The following is a 20,650-nucleotide window of genomic DNA, read 5'->3' as shown; positions in this document are numbered from 1 at the left end:
ACTGCATGCTCATATATTTTTCTATTTTTATATATTTCTATTTCATTTGAATATATATAGATACATATATATTCATTTCAGAATCAGAAAAAACAAACTATAATTTTCGAGATCTTTAATATACCTAGCACTTTACAAAATTTGCAAAGCAATTTCTCATATTTTATTTCATAGTAAAAACTAAGTTTTCTGTCCAATGATGTTATAGTGTGATATGATTTCATACTAAAAGCAATACTTTCTCGTTTTGCCTGTGAATTTCTTTTAATTATTTCAAATATTTAAAAGTAGGCAGGCTGCCCAGGTGTTTGGGTTCAGCAACCATGATCAAAAGGAGAGGGAAAATGTGGTTTTTTTTTATTGCATTTCCCTTGAGCATCTTCAAGACCCTTTGAAAGAACAGCTGCCTAGCCCAGGCAACCTCTCTGCTTAGCCTACACGGAAGAAATGAAATTCACTCCCAAAGTGCGGGTGTTTTCAGGACCCAGTGAACTGGAACTTTCAGCGTCTTCTGCAAGCTCCGTTGGGCCGGCCTTTCATGTGAGCAGGAAGGAAATGACTGACAACTTTCTCGTCTTTATGGAAGGCGGACTTTATTTCCAGCTCTCAGGTCAAAAGGCGGCGGAAAGAAAACAAAACCACTAAGAGATAAAGGCTAAAAATAACGTCCTGTGGGGTGAATCAACCCAGTTTGGGACCCTGAAGACAGCAACAAGGCAAGGATGTGCGTAGGGCTAAATTTGCGTCATCCTTCACAGGTGGTCGTGACCAGAATCAAAATGCCTGGGCAAGAGAGGAAGAAGTTCTGCAAACAGGTGTGCTGGAGGGAAGGCGTGGGGAGGGGAGAGGAAGAAGCCATTGAGTCGATCCTGGGCTTGAAGCCCACACACTTTCCCAGCAGTTCACCTCCGGGAGAGCCCAGGGGCTGGACATGGGCTCGGAAGGAGCTAAAAGTTGATTTGGGGTTTTGTGGTTTGGGTGAATGCACTTTCAGTTTAAAATATAAATAGATGTGTTTATGCAGTTGGGCTTTCTTTCTCTTTGCTTTTAATTGTCACTTTAGAAGAAATAAGTCTATGATTCACAGGCTAATGCCAAAAAAAAAAAAAAAAAGGAGTTCTCATTGGGTGATTTCCTACTTTATAGGAAGCAATGGGGGAATGGGTTTAAAAGTCACACGAAAGACATCCGCTAAGGACTTTGATGATGAGTATAAGAATGATTCATTTTATTTATATAGCACTTTAATTGTGTTTTTAGTCACATTCTAATTTGGACACACAACTATTCCAGGAGATAGATACGGTGATTATTATTCATCATATTTTACAAGTTAGAAAACAGAGGTCAGATAAGTTAAAGATTGCACGTTCCCTTATAGACTGAGCTATAATACACACACACACACACACACACACACACACGAGGCAGAATCATTATCATTATTTCCCTAACTGCACCACTGGGCAAACCTCCAAAGGGGAAAACTGGTATTAGATGCTGCTAAGGAGAATAGTGCAAAAAAAAAAAAATACTGAGTACAAGAAGTATGAGAAGGATTCTAGCCTACACGGATTTAAAAACAAACTAGATCCCAACGGAATTTGAGCAGTGCTACCTTACAAGGTCTTTCCAACTGGCTGCTAAATATTTCCACCAGAATGTGCCATTAGTCCTAGATACCACGTCTATATGTACTAAACAAGACTGATCATCTTTCTTTATCCTCCTCCTTCCTTCCATTTCTATGGTAATGATGTCCCTGTTTTCCCAGGCTCCCAGACTCCAATGAGTTTTCCAATGTATCCACCTTCCCTGCCTTCTAAATTCAATCAGTCCTCTTGCTTCAACCACTGAAATGACTCTTACATGTTTTCTCTCTTATATCCTAATACGATCTAGGATTCCTCCCACCTAGACAAATGCAATAATTTGTTCTCGCTTCCCACTGCCTCCAGGTCTAATACAGCAGCTCCAATTCATCTCATGATCTATTCCAGCCAATCTTTCCTTAAATGTGACCTGATTATAACACTGTGCTGCTCAACACTCTCCACTTGCCATAGAATAAAGTCTAAATTTGTTGGCCATGACATTTGACATTTGAGATCATTCATACAATGGTCTCCAATTGTACATTTACAAAGATCCCCAATTTAAATAACACTGTAAGACCACTTTCCCCAAATATTTCCTCTTACCTCAATATCTGCCTGCTCAAGGTTACTTTACCCTAAATATGCCTTCTTACCTCAATATCTGCCTACTCAAATTCCTACATCTCCCTTCTTTGTCTTCAGAAATACTCACATCCTTCAAGGTCCAGTTCAGATGTCTTCTACTTGACGGAGCGCTTTCCAGTTCTCTGAGTCATTAGACACCCCATTCTTTCCTTCTGCTCCCACTAGACTTGGCATCTCCCTTGCACCATCTATCACATTTGGCCTCTTAATAAAATTGTTTTGTTTGTTTCCTAATAAATTGCAACCTCTTTCAAGGGAAATCATATTCTATACTTTACATCCTGGAAAGTGCTTGACATAACCCTTTGCTCATAGAAAATACCTAATATATATCAGTTGTAATAAATTAGAAAGACTAACCAAAGCTTGTAGCATAACTTCCACGTTATTAAAGCATGCAATAACAACTCCAAGCTACTTGCAATTCCCCAGACATTTATAGTGAAAGCAATAGCTATTATTTACTGAGCATTTATTATATGCTAAGGATATCCTATGCATCTTCTAGCTCACAACAACCCTGTGAAATTTGTCATGTTCACATTTTACATACAAGGAAACAGAGGATTAATAACCCCTACAAAGCTACACAGATGGGAGGCAAAGGACAGAGAATAAAGGTTATCTAATTCTAGAATGTGCTCCTCATCGCCATGCTATTGCCACAACTAATGTCACGGATGTGTTTCCACAGGTATCCTGGACAGTATAACCAGTTTCCCTAAAGAGGTAATACTTTTTCACCAAGGCATACACATCCTCTTGCCCAGCCTCCCCTTGAAAACAGCTGGATAAAGTCATGATGGGTATAAACCATGGCTCAACACCAAGCTGTGAGCTAAAAGAAGGAAGAGAATCTAGAGCCCAAGAGTAGAACGGGGGTCACCAAAGCAAGGCCAAGACAGGAGCAGACCCAGTAGCTGATAGGAATTGAATCCAACGACAGTGAAGCTGGAAACCTGACTTGGAACAGACAGGAGCAGACATATGGACAAGTGCAAGGTCTGAAGAGGCCAGCAGTAGACAGGAACAAAACAAAAAGCTGACCTGCAAGGGGTCCAGAACACAGACATGAAGAATGGGCAAGGAGTCAAATTCAAGCAACCCCAAGGCCACAGCTCCAGATGTGCTGATGTTTCTGGGAAGGCAGACACAATCTCAAAAATTATCTGACTTGGGATTTTTAGGTACAGTTAAATGGAAAGTCCTGCCTAGAGAAGAGAATGGTGTTTGGGGGGAAAGTAATTCAGCAACTTCCGATAATTTATTTTTATGTCCCCAAAAAGGCATGGCACAATTGAAAGTGCACAGTAAACACTCCATAAACATTTGTCAATTACCTAATAGAGACGGAAGTTTATTTGTTTTTCTCTTGTAAACACAAAGTAAATCATACCCAGTCAAGTGCCCCTTGCTTAAACTAGCACAATAAATCCAAAGTACCCTAAAGAGGCCATTCTTTTGCAGAGTGCAGAGTTGAGTCCTGCGGGAGAAGACTGCTCTATTTCCTAAGCCTGAGTAACTGGAAATGCCATACATCGCTGCCAGGGAATAAGCAAAGATCCCCTGCCTACTTAAGAGCAGTACAAGCATTCTCCAAGATGTTATGATTTCAAGCAGCATTTGGGAAGCTAGCTTGAATCAAAACTAGACTCTTCCAGAAAGACCCATTCCATAACAACACTTCAAAAACTCATCTTTCCCAGATAAGAAAATTCACTATACATCATCATCAAATTTCCCAAAAAATCCAAGTTATCTCTGTTATAAAGGTCAAAATTCAAGGCCAATTATTCACTCCAAACAGAACTTTTTCAGAGGTCTGAAATTCCCGATGAGTTAGACCAGACAAGATAAACTCTGCCCTTAGAGATTGCAGGAGAGGGGGGTTTATCTTCAGCAATTTTCCCTTGTAATCTTTGCTCTCAGATATCCTGAACTGAACTCATTATTCTATTTCAAATAGTATCAGTAACCAAAGTCAACAGAGAAAAGATTATTTTTATTGTTTATGAAATACTTAATATTTATTGTATGATATTGAAGGCTTAAACAAAATATCCTTCTTCATGGGTTACTCTATAATAATAATACCACCTGTAATGGCTTCCATTCAGTCCTAAATAAATTCTCCCTTCCTGCTAAACAGGAATATAAAACTTTAAAACCCATGAACAAAATTAACATTTTTAACTAGGTCATTTTAACTAGCCAGTTCTCTATTTATCGCGGATGTTGTGATCTAATCATTATTTCCCATAATAGGTTTTGCTTCTTTAATGATGTCAGTAGGAAAATCAGCCCCTTTTATGGGAGCTAGGATAATACACACATCCCATAACCGGTATCAGCCCTGTCTAAGTCACAAAACAAAAAGGCAACACAGTCATTTAAATCACAAATGAATACTCACATTTAGGCTAGGAAGAATATGTCCTAAGCTTTACCATAAGCCAATGGCCAAACTGATAAGTCTACATAGATGTTTCTATGAATCTACTGAAAAGTAATGAAAGTATGAATATAGGAGAGGGTTCTCACTGAAGTCTAAAACATAGGTTAAAAATTATTTTTCCTTTACCCTTACAGAAAGGAGAGGAAAATCAGAAAAATATTAACATAACATAACTGCCCTATGGAATAAATGCAGGTGTCCCCTGATGGGAACATAGTTCCCTCAACACCGTAGTTAAGACATTTGCCTCTAAGGCTAAGTAGAAGCAACAACACGGGTCTTATGCACTTACCCGTGCAGAGGCAGAGCCAAAAAGTGTGTTCGACCGTCCAAACTCTGCTGGCCAGCCAACCTTAGACATTCGCGGAATATGACTTCTTCACCTGACTGGGTAGAAAATAACTGACATTAAACACCTGGAACCCACAACATTGTTCTTATCAGGCAGGCAGCATCAGAAAAACCTAACTGTCTATTTACAGGAGAATGACCACATATATAGAGTACACCCTACTATAACATGCAATCTGCAGTTTAAAATTAAGAGTGGTTCTGAGTATACTTATACAGAAAGAGCTTCAAGAGATACTTGACATGTTACAAGCACGTTTATGTTTGGGTGTGCAGTGGGATACCATTTACAGAAAGCCCAAATCACAAAACAGCATAGCTCATCTAGAAGGATAAGTCAATCCAGCAAGAGTGCCAGGATTGAGGGTCGGCCACCGACAAGGGCTTTGGGTTTATTTTTATATTTTCACAATGAGAAGTGTTGATGTATCTTTTATGTAAATGCCTTCTGCTCTTCTCTCCTTCCTCCAGCAAGGGTTCTGGCCAGTCATGGTCGTCATGTTTAGTTGCAAGAAGGGCAGCCTCTCATGCAGCAAGCAGCCATGATGGGCCATGTGGCTTACTATGTAGGATACATCACCTGTGTCCATCTTCTTGGGAGATTTCTCCTAGCACTTAGCTCTGGCTTCTTGAAAGTTATTTTATTTTATTTATTTATTTTTTTTTTTTTGAGGCGTAGTCTCGCTCTTGTCACCCAGGCTGGAATGCAGTGGCACGATCTCGGCTCACTGCAAGCTCCACCTACCAGGTTCACGCCATTCTCCTGACTCAGCCTCCCGAGTAGCTGGGACTACAGGCACCTGCCACCATGCCCGGCTGATTTTTTTTTTTTTTTTTTTTTTTTGTATTTTTAGTAGAGATGGGGTTTTACCGTGTTAGCCAGGATGGTCTCAATCTCCTGACCTTGTGATCTGCCGGCCTTGGCCTGTCAAAGTGCTCGGATTATAGGCGTGAGCCACCACGCCTGGCCCTTGAAAGCTACTCTTAAACTTTTTAGCTAAATGACAAAAAGTTTTATCTTTTTGACCCCATTGCCTTTCAACTTCTTAGAAAATGCTCCATTTCAATCAAACAAGGTAGTTTGTTGCTCATAGTACTATTTTCCTGCTCAGAGACCTTCCGGAGCCCCTCTGCTCCCTGAAGCTTCCTCTGGTGGTCCTCTGAACCAGTATCTTTTTTCCTGAATTAACAAACTTTTTAGTAGATTTCCAAAGCACTTTAGTGAGTACTGCAGCTCATAAACTAGGATTAAAAACAACAACAACAAAATCTATGCCTTTTTTATTTCCTCCAGTTCGCTAGGCTTCCCCACAGCAGAATAACAGCATCAATAATTTATAATAATTCTCCAAGTAAACTAATCATGCAAACCACACTAATAAAACATTGTAAGCCTAGAACTGTGCTAATGACAACACAGTGGTTACAAAATTAATGATCTCCCTCAACTCTTTATCCAAAAATATCCCACAGCACTTTACGGTTTTAAGATATCAAGAAGCATTTTCCCTCTGCACAAGCAATTTGCTGGCTTCCCCCAGAAAGCACAAATGGCCAGGATAGGAAGTGTATGCTCAAAACTGGAAAATTACAAATATGTGAACCAGCTCTTGAAATTCCCCTTTGCACTGGATTAGAGCCAGGATAACGAGTCTTACGCTTCCAGCCATGCATGAAAGATGTTTGGGGCTTTTTCTAATCCAAGACGCAGAGCACTTTTTCATGTTGACTTCCAGGGGACAAGGCACTAAGTGAAAGCATATCTTGCCACATGATTGACTTTTCTATTTTTTCTATTTATTTAAATGTGTCATCACAGCTAACCACATCCTTCATTTTATCCCATCCCACTAAGAAATACGATAAGAGATTTGAGCCCATCATTGGTTTTTTTTAAGTAAGGATTTAAACGGTAGACATGAAACAGAAGGAATAGTCAAAGGCCTGAAATTGACCACTATTCGAACACAGGTAAAATGCATGAAATACCACCAAATCTGACCACCCATCGTACATTCACTTATCAATATGAAAACACTTCGTCCACGGTAAAGGGCTTTGAAAATGTAAGTATTATTTTAAAGGCTATTATAAAATGTCCAATGAGGACTTTGGGCTAAGCATATCATATAGCAGTAAATGTAGTGTTGATAGGCACTCGGGATTTTTAAACATCGTTACTCATTGTTATTAAGATGAATAATTAGTGTAGCAGCTGTTGGTGAGCCAAACACTGATCTTTGATATGGACTTACCAGGAAGAAATGCCCATTTTCTCAGCCTCTTTCCTCTCCCCTCCCCTTGGACCCCAAAGCCACACAGGATGAGCAAAGCAGATCATGTGTTTGATGCATTGTATATGTGCAAACCAGACTGTGTACACATCAGTCTTCTTTGAGGAACTTGCACTAAGAGGATGGTAAGGAAGGAGCAAAGCTGACTGTCCGAGTTGACTTCCAATCAGGATATCCCAGCTGGAAGCAAGCCAGCTTCCGCTCCTTTGAATAAAGCAAGAAAGACGTGATCTTTCTTATAAATGAATGAACAATACCATCGGCGTGACCCCTTTTACAGGCTTCAGCCTTCAGTGTGACTCTAAGTCATTTGGTAACAAGTGAATTCCCGAAAAAGACTGGTCCGGCAATCAAGTCTGAATATTCCAAAAGGCAGAATTAAACTGCCTAGTCATTCCTCTTTAAAAATCCACTTTTAAGTATTTCCTTTAACTTCAATGATTACCCTCAGGAGTAGTGAGAATCTAGGCATCTCATATACTGCTGACAAAAGAATGTGTGGGTGAGACCTCTTGGTGTCTTCGCATTACTTAACAACAAAAGCTTTCAGAATGTCCTTAACCTCTAACATAGAAATCCTGCTTCTAGGAATTTATCCTAAGTAAACATTTGTAACGTCACAAACACTTGGCTACAAGAACAATTTTTATAAAGCAATTTATAAGAAAGAAAAATTGCAAGACATCTTACATACACAGTAGTAATAGCCAGTTACATTCACTATAGTACACTCATATGATCACATATTTTGCAGTTATTAAAGAATGAGTATGCTTATTAAGAGTAATAAGAGCAAATATGTTTTCGTTTTGGTAAATTTATATTTGTATTGGTTGTGTGTAGGAGAGAAAGACACACACACACACACACTTTGAGAGTCTAAACCCAAAAAATATAACCAGAGTTATTTCTGAATGCTAAGATTGTGTTTCATCTTTTTCTACTTGCTTATCTACATTTTCCCAATGAATATCTCTTATTTTAATAACAATTTCTTAAAGTTATGTTAAAAACCTGCAACCCGGAGCAGTACAAGATAGTTTTTGTTTTTGTTTAGTTTGGTTATTGTCATTGTTAATATTTTCTTTGTTTCTGGTTCTTATGTATGCTTTTTACTTGTTTGTTTGTTGTTTTAAAGGCAAGGTTATTAAGGTATGTTTAGCTCATGGACAAAAAGAGTTCTCCCAGCACATTTCCAGATTATCCTGCTTCGTATGCCTTTCCCTGCTGACCTGATGAAAGAGTTCTCAACTGCACTGGGGAAGAAAAATAACTTCAGGATGGAGAGTCAAAATAACCCAGATGAGGTTTACAGCCTGGGCAAGGGTGAAGGTTGTTGTGTGGACCCTTATGAACACAACTGAAGTTCCGGACTGGTTGGTAGTTAGCACACACCCTCCAGTTTCCATAATTGTACTTCCTTAGGCCACTGGTGTGAGATCCTTACTCTACCCCTTCTCCCATGGGGTCATGAAGTTAATCCTGTTAAAACACACACACAAGATTAAATCATCTTTTCATTTTTCAGACAAGCACCTACCACCACCCTGACACTGAGCAGATCATCTCCAGCTCCCTTCATATTATGCTACTGGAGACCAATCTTTATAACCAGAAGAGGAGGAGGAGGAGTTAGTCTAACCTGTCGTTTTCTTCCTTTACATCACTTTTTCCTTTTAGGTCATATCCAAAAAAGGAAGGTAAATATATGTTTTAAATCATCTGCAGCAGTGTCTTAAATTATGTCATTTCTTAAAGGAGGAGGAAGAGGGAGTAGAGGAAGAAATAAGAAAGAAAACGGGAAAGAGAGGGAGGGACGTGGAGGGGAGGAGAGGGGAGGGAGGGGAGGGGAGAGGGGAGGAAGAAAGGGGACAGGAGGAGAAGGAAGGAAAGGAGAGGGGAGGGGAAGAGAAGGGAAGGGAAAAAAGGGGACAGGAGGGGAGGGGAGGGGAGACGAAGGGAGGGGAGGAAAAGAACATTAGTGATTGTCTTTCTGGTTCCTTTTCTGCTGAAGCTTCACCTGTGAATTCTTTCTATGAGATCCACTACTGGGCAATTCTGGGAGCTCCAGGGAAGAGCTGCACAGCACATTTCTGGCTAAATAAATAAGGTTTTCTATCTTGATTTATTCACTCAGCGAGAACATGTCTCCATGTCAAAGGCTGACCTAAGAATCTTCCTTGTAAAAATTCAGCAAGCACATCATTGCATTTTTTTTAATTAAAAGGATTGTGTGACAAGGGAAGCAGTATTCTACAGTTTATCAAGAATGAGTAGAAGAATCACTATACAAAGTATAATTTATGCCTTTTTTCATATCTGACTATTCTATGTTTTTTTGTTTTTTTTTTTTTTTTTTTTTTTTTTTTTTTGAGATGGAGTCTCACTCTGCCACCAGGCTGGAGTGCAGTGGCGCGATCTCAGCTCACTGCAAGCGATTGTCCTGCTTCAGCCTCCTGAGTAGCTGGGATTACAGGCATGCACCACCACACTCGGCTAATTTTTGTATTTTTAGTAAAGACAGCGTTTCACCATGTTGGCCAGGATGGTCTCAATCTCCTGACCTCGTGATCCACCCGCCTCGGCTTCCCAGAGTGCTGGGATTACAGGCATTGAGCCATCGTGTCAGCCTTTCTATGTACTTATTTTGTAGAATTCCTTCTCATCTGCTTAAATAACCATAAGTGATGAGAAATCTACCAAGTATAATATGACTTTTCATTTGCAAGTGTGTACCGCCCCAAGAAACATCATGGCGCCTTCTTCAAAGTACGCAGAGAGTACTCTTCAGATTGTAAGTCTGGCTCAAGAATAAAGAATGGAGAGATGTTCCTAGGCAAGTTGGAGGCTTCTAATCCCCACCCACACACTGCCACACCTTACCCCACATTCTGACACAGTCACCCAGACCCCTTGCTCTGTAGAGAGACAAATTCACAGAAAGTCAGTATGTGCCTCAAGGCCTACCCTCAATAAGAACAAACGGGGTCCACTTAGAATTCTCCCCAAACCACAGCAATTTAATATCAAGGGCACCAAAGAGAAAAACAAGACAATTCCCATTTAGGACATAAATGAATACTACTGTTAAATATGATTTTTAAAGTCAACAGATAATTAAGAGGATATTTTAAGAACATTTGCCATTTAGATCTAACCTTTTGAAATTGGTGTCACGGTGGCCAAGTGCCAAGGGGCACGCTCAGCAGCAGACTATTTACCAAGAGGGATCTTGCTCAGACTCTGTTTTACTCTGTGATGTTCACTGTATTACAGGAGTAAGTGAGGATCTGAGGACAGCTTTTATTCATCTTGGGGGACCCCAAAGTTTCTGTAAAAGAACGTGGGAAAATCCATAGGTACTAAAGGGAGTATCTTCTATCATTTCCATATTGTCAGTTGAAATAAGGAATAAGCATGTATATAGGTCAGCAGGCTTTTTCTTTGTAATTCTCTGCGGTCATCTCTCTTAGGGGCGTAACTACTGCTCTACAATAACAAAGAATTGGTGGATAATTAAGCTGCTTTACACAGAGAGGGTGTTTTTTGTTTTGTTTTGTTTGTATGTTTGTATTTTTAATTTAAAAAGTGCATTCACAGCCAGGCGCGGTGGCTCACGCCTGTAATCCCAGCACTTTCGAAGGCCGAGGTAGGCGGATCACCTGAGGTCGGGAGATCGAGACCAGCCTGGCCAACATGGTGAAATCCTGACTGTACTAAAAATACAGAAATTAGCTGGGTGTGGTGGCACATGCCTGTAATGCCAGCTACTCGGGAGGCTGAGGCATGAGGATCGCCTGAACCCGGGAAGTAGAGGTTGCAGCAAGCCGAGATCGCGCCACTGCACTCCAGCCTGGGTGACAGAGTGAGATCTGTCTCAAAAATAATAATAATAAAATAATTAAAAGTGTATTCAGTGTGGTTTCTCACTGCACATGGTGAGGACATGCTTCTGTAAGCCTGTTAAGTAAGAGTGCCTTCTCCAATTAAACATGCAAAGAAGGGTCTTTCCATTTCCATATTGAGAGAGAGCAAATAGAACAAATTCTATGCACTTAACTGATTATTTCTTCAAGACTTAAAAACCTCGGGAACATTCTGATTCCAGACATCCATATAGCTCTTCACCATAGATGAGTCAACTCATTTCAACAATCACTTGCCCCCATAGACAAGGATGACACTCGATGATGTAGGAGATACACAAATAAGTGCTCATGAGTTTAAGGTATGTTGCCTTGGAGAGATTTTTCCAGGTGAGACTGATTTGGGTTTGAGACATGGGGGTAATACTTGCTTCCTCCATGATTACTAGAAAGTCTTTCCTCTCCTCCGTCCCCACACCCTGGTCTGATTAGTGCATGAGAAGACTCATGTGATCCTGCCTCGTGCTGGCCTACTGGAACTTCTAACTCATTCCAAGATCTATTAGGTGACTTCAGGTGACTTTAGGAGTTACCAGGAAGAGGGGGAAAAAAATGATGGTAGCCTACCTACACAGGTGTGGTTGAAAGTACCTGAGCTGGGAGTCAGAAAAACGATAGGTTCAAATCCTAGCTTTTCTGTTTATTTATATTAGGCAATCAGTCCTTTTGAACCTCAACTTCTCACCTATAAAAATGGAGAGAAATAAAACTGGTCTCTCACACTAGTTGTAAGAATTAAATGAAATTACATATAATCATTTAGTTACCAAGAAACAATACTGAGTAATACCACATGCCACTCATGTATGATAGTAATTTTATAACTGTTAATTCAATTCTTATCATATGTCAGCCACTGAGTTGGCATATATTATTTTACTTAATCTTTAAAGCAACCTATAGAATTAGCCTCATCTTACAAGTGAAGAAACTAAGACATCTAAAGGCGAAGAAATCTGCCCAAGCTTGTACAGTTTCACACCAAGAAAGTCTGACAATAAAATCCAGGTTCGACCAGTACCCTGGACTCTTCCCTGTGGAACAGTGCCTGATAATTGCCAAGTGATTCATAAGTATTTACTGCTTCTGCAAGAGGGTCTGTTTCTTATTTTTAAAAGTTAAATCTAACTGATACTTTACCTATTGTTATTTGCCCCTGGAATACAGAGAAATCTTTATAGGAGAAGGAGGAAGAGGAATTTACAATTTGCTCCACTGGTAAGTATCATGAGCTACTGACAGGTTTTCGCCCTCCCTGGGTGCAAATCACAGTAGCCCTTCATAAGAAATACTTAGAAAGGGGCCGGGCACGTGGCTCACGCCTGTAATCCCAGCACTTTGGGAGGCCGAGGCGGATGGATCACCTGAGGTCAGGAGTTCGAGAGCAGCCTGACCAACATGGTGAACCCCCCACGACTCTACTAAAAATACAAAAATTAGCTGGGCGTGATGGCGGGTGCCCATAATCCCAGCTACTCCGGAGGCTGAGGCAGGCGAATCGCTTGAACCCGGGAGGCGGAACTTGCAGTGAGCTGAGATCGCGCCACTGCACTCCAGCCTGGGTGAGGGAGCGAGACTCCATCTCAAAAAAAAAAAAAAGAAGAAAAAGAAAAGAAATACTTAGAAAGTTGGTGTCTCATATTATTCAGTTAGGAAGTATAGTGTCTCCCCTGCCGGCTTCACTGTATTGGTACTAGAAATGCCAGTGTTTGAAGACGGCTCAAACGCCAGGTACTTTAATTCGTTCTTTCGTTTGCCTTCGTAAGACACAGCGAAATGTTCCTGCGTCAGTGGATTCAGGGAATCCTGTGTGTTTTGCTGCCCCCTTGTGGCTATTTTAAATGTCTCTCAAGTGATTTATAACCTGGATTAAAATTTTCCAATTCAAACTCCTCACGGCGGAAGGTTAAGTATGCATTCTTGGTACCATTGCCTTTGATGTAAAACATGCACATACACTAGCACACTGAATTTTAATTTATCTCTGAATGATAGAGTTATGGCTAAATTCTCAACTGCACTTGAAAGAGATCTTTTAATTCAAACTTCCACAAGGTAGGATATTACTTGTCTCCAAAGTTTAATATTGGAGCTTGATCATTCACCATATTACCAACATAAATTGACCCCTGTATACAAAGGGACAGGAGGAAGATTGTAAACTTACCATTGTGTTACCTGCTTCCTAGAAAGATGTTAAACAATTTTAATACTTTAAATTGAGAGAGAAGAGAGAAGACCACACAAGACACAAGATACAGTCATTTTAAAAGGGTTTTTTCATCAATGCTGTGGAGATGCCAGAGATCGCAGCCACAGCTGAGAAGCGGATCAAGAAAGGAAAACAATAAAACAGGAACAAAACTGATCAAAATATGCCTAACTTTTCAAGAGAAATATTTATTGGATAGTTTAAAATCAAGTTTGTTAATTTAAACATTTATCAACCCCTTCACTCCAGCTTTTCCGCACTCATCAAAGAATTCCTACATAGGAGCCTTAACATTAAAGGGTTTTTTCCAAGAAATATGAAACAGATAAACTAATATTGTAAGGAACTACAATTATATACTATGAAACAATAATCAAACATTTGAAAAGAACTTTTTGCTGTTCCATTTTCTGTCAAAATTTACTCTCCTCCACTCCCACTTAAGTTAGTAAACCCTAAGTTTTGAAATAAATTGCCTTTGGGTTAGCCAAAATGTTATAAAGTATAATTATTAAGGTGTTATATATTACATACTTCATATATAACATATATGAAGTCTATATAATACCTCATATGCATTATATTATATAATATAATATATATCTTATATAGTATATATCATATATAATATAAACTTCCACAATGTAGAATATTTCTTTTCTCCAGTTTAATATTATTATTACTATATTATATATTGTTATATATTATATATAATAGCTCACATATAATACATTATATATGAAGTATATATTAATATATATCTATATATTTATGTCATTATATATTATATATGAAGTATATAAATAATATATTCTATAATATGTAATATAGTTATATCATATATTATTTATATAACTAGTCTAATATATTAAATATTAAGCATATGTTAATATATTATAATGTTAAATATATATAATATGATTATGATTATTAAATAGTATATTATATATTTAATACATTATAATATAGTATCACATAATATAAATTATTATATAAGGTATATGTGAAGTATATTATATATACCAAGTGTAATATACCTATATATTATATGTTAATTTATTAAGGTATAATTGTAAAACATTTAAGGAATGTAAGGTATATTTAATATGTAGTCAATGCATACAGAGACCTTGTTTTACTTTGTGGAAAAGTTGACACGGATGTTTGGGTATTAATAGGTTACAATCGTTTAGTTACTTGGTCTGGATAGGAGATGGGGCACATTACTATAATTTATAAATATTAGGGTACCCTTTATGAAAATTGCATTTCTTTTGATAGGAGTAAAGCAATAGATTTTATCCTTTAATTTTATTCGTTGCAAGGTTTCACTGCTATGGATCCTCTTGGGAAAATGTGCGCACAATCATATACACGCAATTTTGCATTTAATTTTATGAGGCTCACAGCTCCTTAGAAGCCATCCGTGGGTCCTAGACACCCACGGCCACCTTGATCTGAATGCTATCCAGAGCTGTCCATTCAGCACCAGTGAGGCCGCTTGCATTGATGGAAAGAACACAGGTCCACCAGGCTGAGGGAAAGAGTAAATTTCAGTTCCTATTATGTGGTGATGGGGATGTACAAAGCTGAGCACCTAAAGTGTCATTCTTGGGATGACATATTCAAATTTCACTCAGGATTTTTTGATGTCAAAACAGTCTGATTTCCCTAGCCATAGGTCCATGAGAATACTGCCTATAGATTTTATTACATAGATATTATTACTGTCAATGCTAATGGTACACCAACATAAATGTATCATTTAAAGAATGCACTACACCCTCAGTAAATTATTAAAATCAGGATATGTTACCAAAGGTAATTTTAAAATTTGAAAGAGATGCAGTTTTCTGATGAAAAAAGATGGTTATTCCATTTCCTATGAGCTTGATAATTTCTTGCCTCAAAAGACATAATTCCTTTGGGGGTGAAGAGAAGAAATTTGCTGCATTAGCTGAATTGTTGGCAAAGGTTAGAATTATCATCTACCTGATATGAAGCAGATCATGACCATGGAAATACAATGGGAAGAACTGAAGCACAGCTTTTGTGCTGCTCATGTTCACAAATGAGACAGTTGCTTCTAAACCTTCTAGAAGCCATAGTATAAAATATGATTTCCCCTTTTGGATTTTTGCTAACTAATGGAGAATAATGCAGCACTCCACTGGGTTCACTTCTGTAAGGAAAATGAAAATTCATGTTACAGGCCCATGTGTATTATATATCTTAAAATATTTCCATCGGCTTCTGAAGTTTCCATAAGAGAATGCCCGAAAGTCTTTGACAGATTAACAAGAGAGCACATGTAGAATTTCAGTGGAGGTTTGTCCCACCTCCCCCTGCCTGCCACCTCACACACACCTAGTAAATGTTTGGAATAATTTAGCTCTGAATGAGTTCTCTATTCACATGCAAAAGTTATTACACTTACATTTTCCATAACTTACTCTGACCACAAAACATTCATTCACTAACACCAGACTATCCAGAACACAGATGCTGTTTTCCTGTCTTCATCAGGACAGAATTGCATATTGGAAGGCTGAGCCCCATCCCCTACTAATCCCTTCACAGGTCTTCCAATCTGATGTTAGAAAATGTTGCCATCTGATGAATCACTGTAACTGTTTAAAGGAGCTAAACCTAACTGGGTATTTTTTCAGTCCAGAGGCATGATTGCATTTCCAAATAATGGTGGAATCCGTCTTTGACATGGCTCTTAGAGAATGAATTCCTTTCTTTTGCTCCTTTGAATTGAGGCATAAAAGTAGTTCACATGCTCTAGAGCTACTGGTTTCAACAAGTGAGCCTGATTTTTTGCACTCTACCTGAATGGCATGGACAGTGCTGCCTACAACAACCCCCAAGTTTCAAAGGGAAAAAGACATCGTGCCAGGTGACAGCCCTCACCTTTCACATTTCTTAAGGAGTTCCCAAAAGGGAGGAACACATGGCCAGAGATCTCTTTTTCCCAATCCTCTTGTCCTACACTTTGCATGGAGTCAGTGTGGGATCACCCATTCCCTCCAGCTGGGAAATAGAATTTGTTGCCACTGCTACAAGCTCAAGTTTATAGGTTCTGGCTCCTAGCCCCTCAATCCCCTACCTTTCCTTAGTTGGCTCCACCAGTCCCTTTCACCTTAGGTCTCAGTCTCAGCCTGCCAGTCGTGGCTGTGACTGGCCCCTTTCCACCCCTCCATGCTGGGGAGTTGGCTTGTAGCCCTGCTCTCAGACCTGGCGGCCCTACTATCTTGACTGCCGGGCCACTGGGTTGCCTCTGTCTGGCCCGATGTCCCATGATCTCCTCCACTGCAATTTTTTAAAATAACTTCAACTTTCATTTTAGAGTCACGTGATGCATGTACAAGTTTGTTACATGGGTAGATTCCTTCACCGCCATTTTTATATGAGATCAAGTATAGAGGGAAAAGTTCAGGTCTCCTACTTACTCTTCTCTGTCTCTCTTACGTTGGTTCCCTGGTCTAAGTTTCTATTTGCACACTCTGTCTCAGTCCTGATCAAAATCCAAGTCTCTATTCTGCCTGGCCCTATTCTAACAAAACAAGAGCTCACCCTAAAGCCTGCCCAATTGCTGAAGTCCTGGTGATCTTCCCCGATGTCCACTGGAATACTACCTGCCCATCCAACTGAGTCTCCTAATTCTACCCTTTGCAACGCCTCTGCAGTTGAACTGGCTGAGCTGGTCCTGACCCCTTATGGGATTTGGTCCTCAATAATTTGCTCTGGAGTTTGATCCTCAATGATTTGCTCTGCCTTTCTGGATCACCCAGAGTACCAAAGTCCCAGCTTATCCATCTCCGCACATTGGCCCATATAAAACATTGCTTCTCCTGCAAAACGGAAAGCCCAAAAACGTAGTCTCAGGGTCAAGAAAGTGAGAAAACCTTGTCTTTGTTTTAACACAAATCCAAAAGACACAAGATAGAGAGGTTAGCCCCTCTCTATCTGTCTGGCTCCTCTGTTGACTAGCTGGGTAAACTTGGTTATTGAACCTCCGGGTCTCCTTTTCTCCAGTTGTAGAAAGGGTGTCAGTAACGGTTCTTGCCTTGTTGACAATTTTGTAAGGATTAAATGAAACAATGCTCAGTCATTAATTTTATTGTTGTTTCAGATGTTTCCTTTTAAAGTGAAATGTTATATTTTCTTTTTTTTAATTTTTCATTTTTGAGACAGAGTCTTGCTCTGTCACCCAGGCTGGAGTGCAGTGGCACGATCTCAGCTCACTGCAGCCTCCACCTCCCAGATTCAAGTGATTCTCCTGCCTCAGCCTCCTGAGTAGCTGGGATTACAGGCACCCGCCACCACGCCCGGCTTATTTTTGCATTTTTAGTAGAGATGAGATTTCACCATGGATGGTCTCAAACTCCTGATCTCAGGTGATCCACCCACCTCTGCCTCCCAAAGTGCTGGGATTACAGGCGTGAGCCACCGCTCCCAGCCAAAATGTTGTATTTTCTTATTGACATTTTTAATATATTGAAATTATAAAACTGCCACATATTAAAAACTTTTTATAGATTTTGTTGTTCTGCATGTTGCAACACGTGCAGAAATGTGCATAACTGAAACGCACACACAAGGGAACGGTGTTCCATGGTTCCATGATAACTAAGATCATCACCTGCAAAGGGAGGTTTGCCTGCCTGTGACAGGCACGGTGCCAGATTCTTTACTTCTTCTTACAATTTCCACTCCCCTCTCTTCCATACAGTTCTTAATCCTTTCTCTTATTTTAGGTTGAAAACTGAGGCTTAGAACGTTTAAGAAATTTATCCTTGGCCGGGCGCGGTGGCTCACGCCTGTAATCCCAGCCCTTTGGGAGGCCGAGGCGGGCGGATCATGAGGTCAGGAAATCGAGACCATCCTGGCTAACACGGTAAAACCGCGTCTCACTAAAAATACAAAAAATTAGCCGGGCGCGGTGGCGGGCGCCTGTAATCCCAGCTACTCCGGAGGCTGAGGCGGAAGAATGGCGGGAACCCGAGAGGCGGAGCTTGCAGTGAGCCGAGATCGCGCCACTGCACTCCAGCCTGGGCGACAGAGGGAGACTTCGCCAAAAAAAAAAAAAAGAAAGAAAGAAAGAAAGAGAGAGAGAGAGACAGAGAGAGACCGAGAGACAGAGAGAAAGAAAGAGAGACAGAAACAGAGAGAGAGAGGAAGGAAGGAAGGAAGAAATTTATTCTCGACCCCAAAAGCTATTAGGCAGTAGAGCACAGATTCGAACCCAGGTATGGGTGGCGCCAAACACGACACACTTTCTACTGACATACGCTTTGTGCTTTCTCTGAGAATAAAGTTAGCGTATTAGTCCATTTTCATGCTGCTGATAAAGACATACCCAAGACTGGGTAATTTATAAAGAAAAAGAGGTTTAATGGACTCACAGTTCCACGTGGCTGGAGAGGCCTCACAATCATAGTGGAAGGTGAAAGGAACGTCTTACATCATGGCAGGCAAGAAAGAATGAAAGCCAAGTGAAAGGGAAGACCCCTTATAAAACCATCAAATCTCGTGAGACTTACTCGCCGTCATGAGAACAGTATGAGGGAAACTGCCCCCGCGATTCAATTACCTCCCACCAGGTCCCTCCTACAACAGGTGGGAATACTGGAGCTACAATTCAAGATGAGATCCGAGTGGGGACACAGCCAAACCGTATCAGTAGAATAGCAAAGTATATATGTCTTTTAATCCTCAAATCCACATGAAATCCTTTCTCAAGTATTTGATAAATTGGAAAAAAAAAAGTTTATTTAAAAATATTTGAGGTCGGACACGGTGGCTCACGCCTGTAATCCCAGCACTTTGGGAGGCCAAGGCAGGTGGAGCACTTGAGGACAGGAGTTCGAGACCAGCGTGGCCAACATGGCGAAACCCCATCTCTACTAAAAATACAAAAAATCAGCCGGGCGTGGTGGTGTGCACCTGTAGTCCCAGCTACTCAGGAGGCTGAGGCAGGAGAATTGCTTGACCCTGGGAGGTGGAGGTTGCAGTGAGCCGAGATTGCACCACTGCACTCCAACCTGGGTGACAAAGGAAGACTCTGTCTCCAAAAAAAAAAAAGAAAAAAAAAGAAAAAGAAATTATTTGTGTGTATTCAGTATTTAAAGCATAGCCCAGCAATCTATAGTGTTTTAGCATCAGTGGCCTAATCTCTGTTAAAAAAAAAAAAAAAAAAAAGCAAATATTGAGTCTGCCTCTTTTTCTGATGTATTATATCTCAATCTTAATGAATACCCTGAAAATGTTTTTCAATATACATTGCATTTGCTGTTTCAAAAGTGGTTGTCACTGTTTTAATCTCATAATACAGGATTTGCAATAGGAAAAACAAATTAGCCCTATCACTTACATGAGAGGGTGAACAAAGTTTTTAGTGTAATATACAAACTGAAAAATATGAACATTTGTTGGAAACATTGAGATGTGGCTCAAATGTAAGCTCTGACACGTTCAGCCAACAAAAGCCAAGTATTATTGGGCTTGAAGGTCTAAAATACCTTCATACTTAAAATTGCTGGGTTATCTTTCCTTTACATACATATTTGTTTAATCACATTTGTTGCAAAAGGGGTTTGATTAGAGGATAATACTAAAAAAAATGTATTGAGTGACAATGATGTGGCCGACACTAAGTGCTTGCACTTACAGATGATATTTTATTTAATTCTTATAAGAATTCTAAAGTAGTTCTTATGATTATCTCCATTTTAAGGAGGAATAAATTGGGGGCACAGAGAGCTTAAGACATGTGTCCAAGATTTTAAACACCATACTTGGCTGTAGCTCTAGACTGGAGACCTATTCCCTTTTACTTTTTTTTTTTTAGACAGGGTCTTACTCTGTCTCCTGTCCAGGCTGGAGTGCAGTGGCATGATCACTGCTCACTGCAGCCTTGACCTCCCTGGCCTCAAGCGATCCTCCCACCTCAGCCTCCCCCAGCAGCTGCGACTACAGGCACATGACACCATGCCTGGTCAATTTTTTTGTATTTTGTTTTAGAGACAGGGTTTTGCCATGTTGCCCAGACTAGTCTCGAACTCCTGGGCTCAAGAGATCCTCCCACCTCAGCTTCCAAAATTGCTGGGATTACAGGGGTGAGCCACCGTGCCTGGCCCTTCCTTGTTTCAGTATCAACAGGA

General features: G+C 40.0%; 1 long non-coding RNA gene across 1 annotated transcript in view; it reads right to left on the bottom strand.

Annotated features, from left to right (window-relative positions):
* LOC107969310 (uncharacterized) overlaps window positions 1–19,182 on the bottom strand; it is a 148,889-nt gene extending 129,707 nt beyond the window's left edge. The window contains exons 1-2 of the long non-coding RNA XR_008540539.1: window positions 18,893–19,182; window positions 4,991–5,085 (exon numbers count right to left, since the gene is read on the bottom strand). This is a non-coding gene — a long non-coding RNA (uncharacterized LOC107969310). The remainder of the gene's footprint in view (window positions 1–4,990; window positions 5,086–18,892) is intronic.
* Window positions 19,183–20,650: the final 1,468 nt, after the last annotated feature.

Source organism: Pan troglodytes, chromosome 19, assembly GCF_028858775.2.
Source record: "Pan troglodytes isolate AG18354 chromosome 19, NHGRI_mPanTro3-v2.0_pri, whole genome shotgun sequence".
Taxonomy (NCBI): domain Eukaryota; kingdom Metazoa; phylum Chordata; class Mammalia; order Primates; family Hominidae; genus Pan; species Pan troglodytes.
This window is presented reverse-complemented; position numbering and strand designations above follow the sequence as displayed.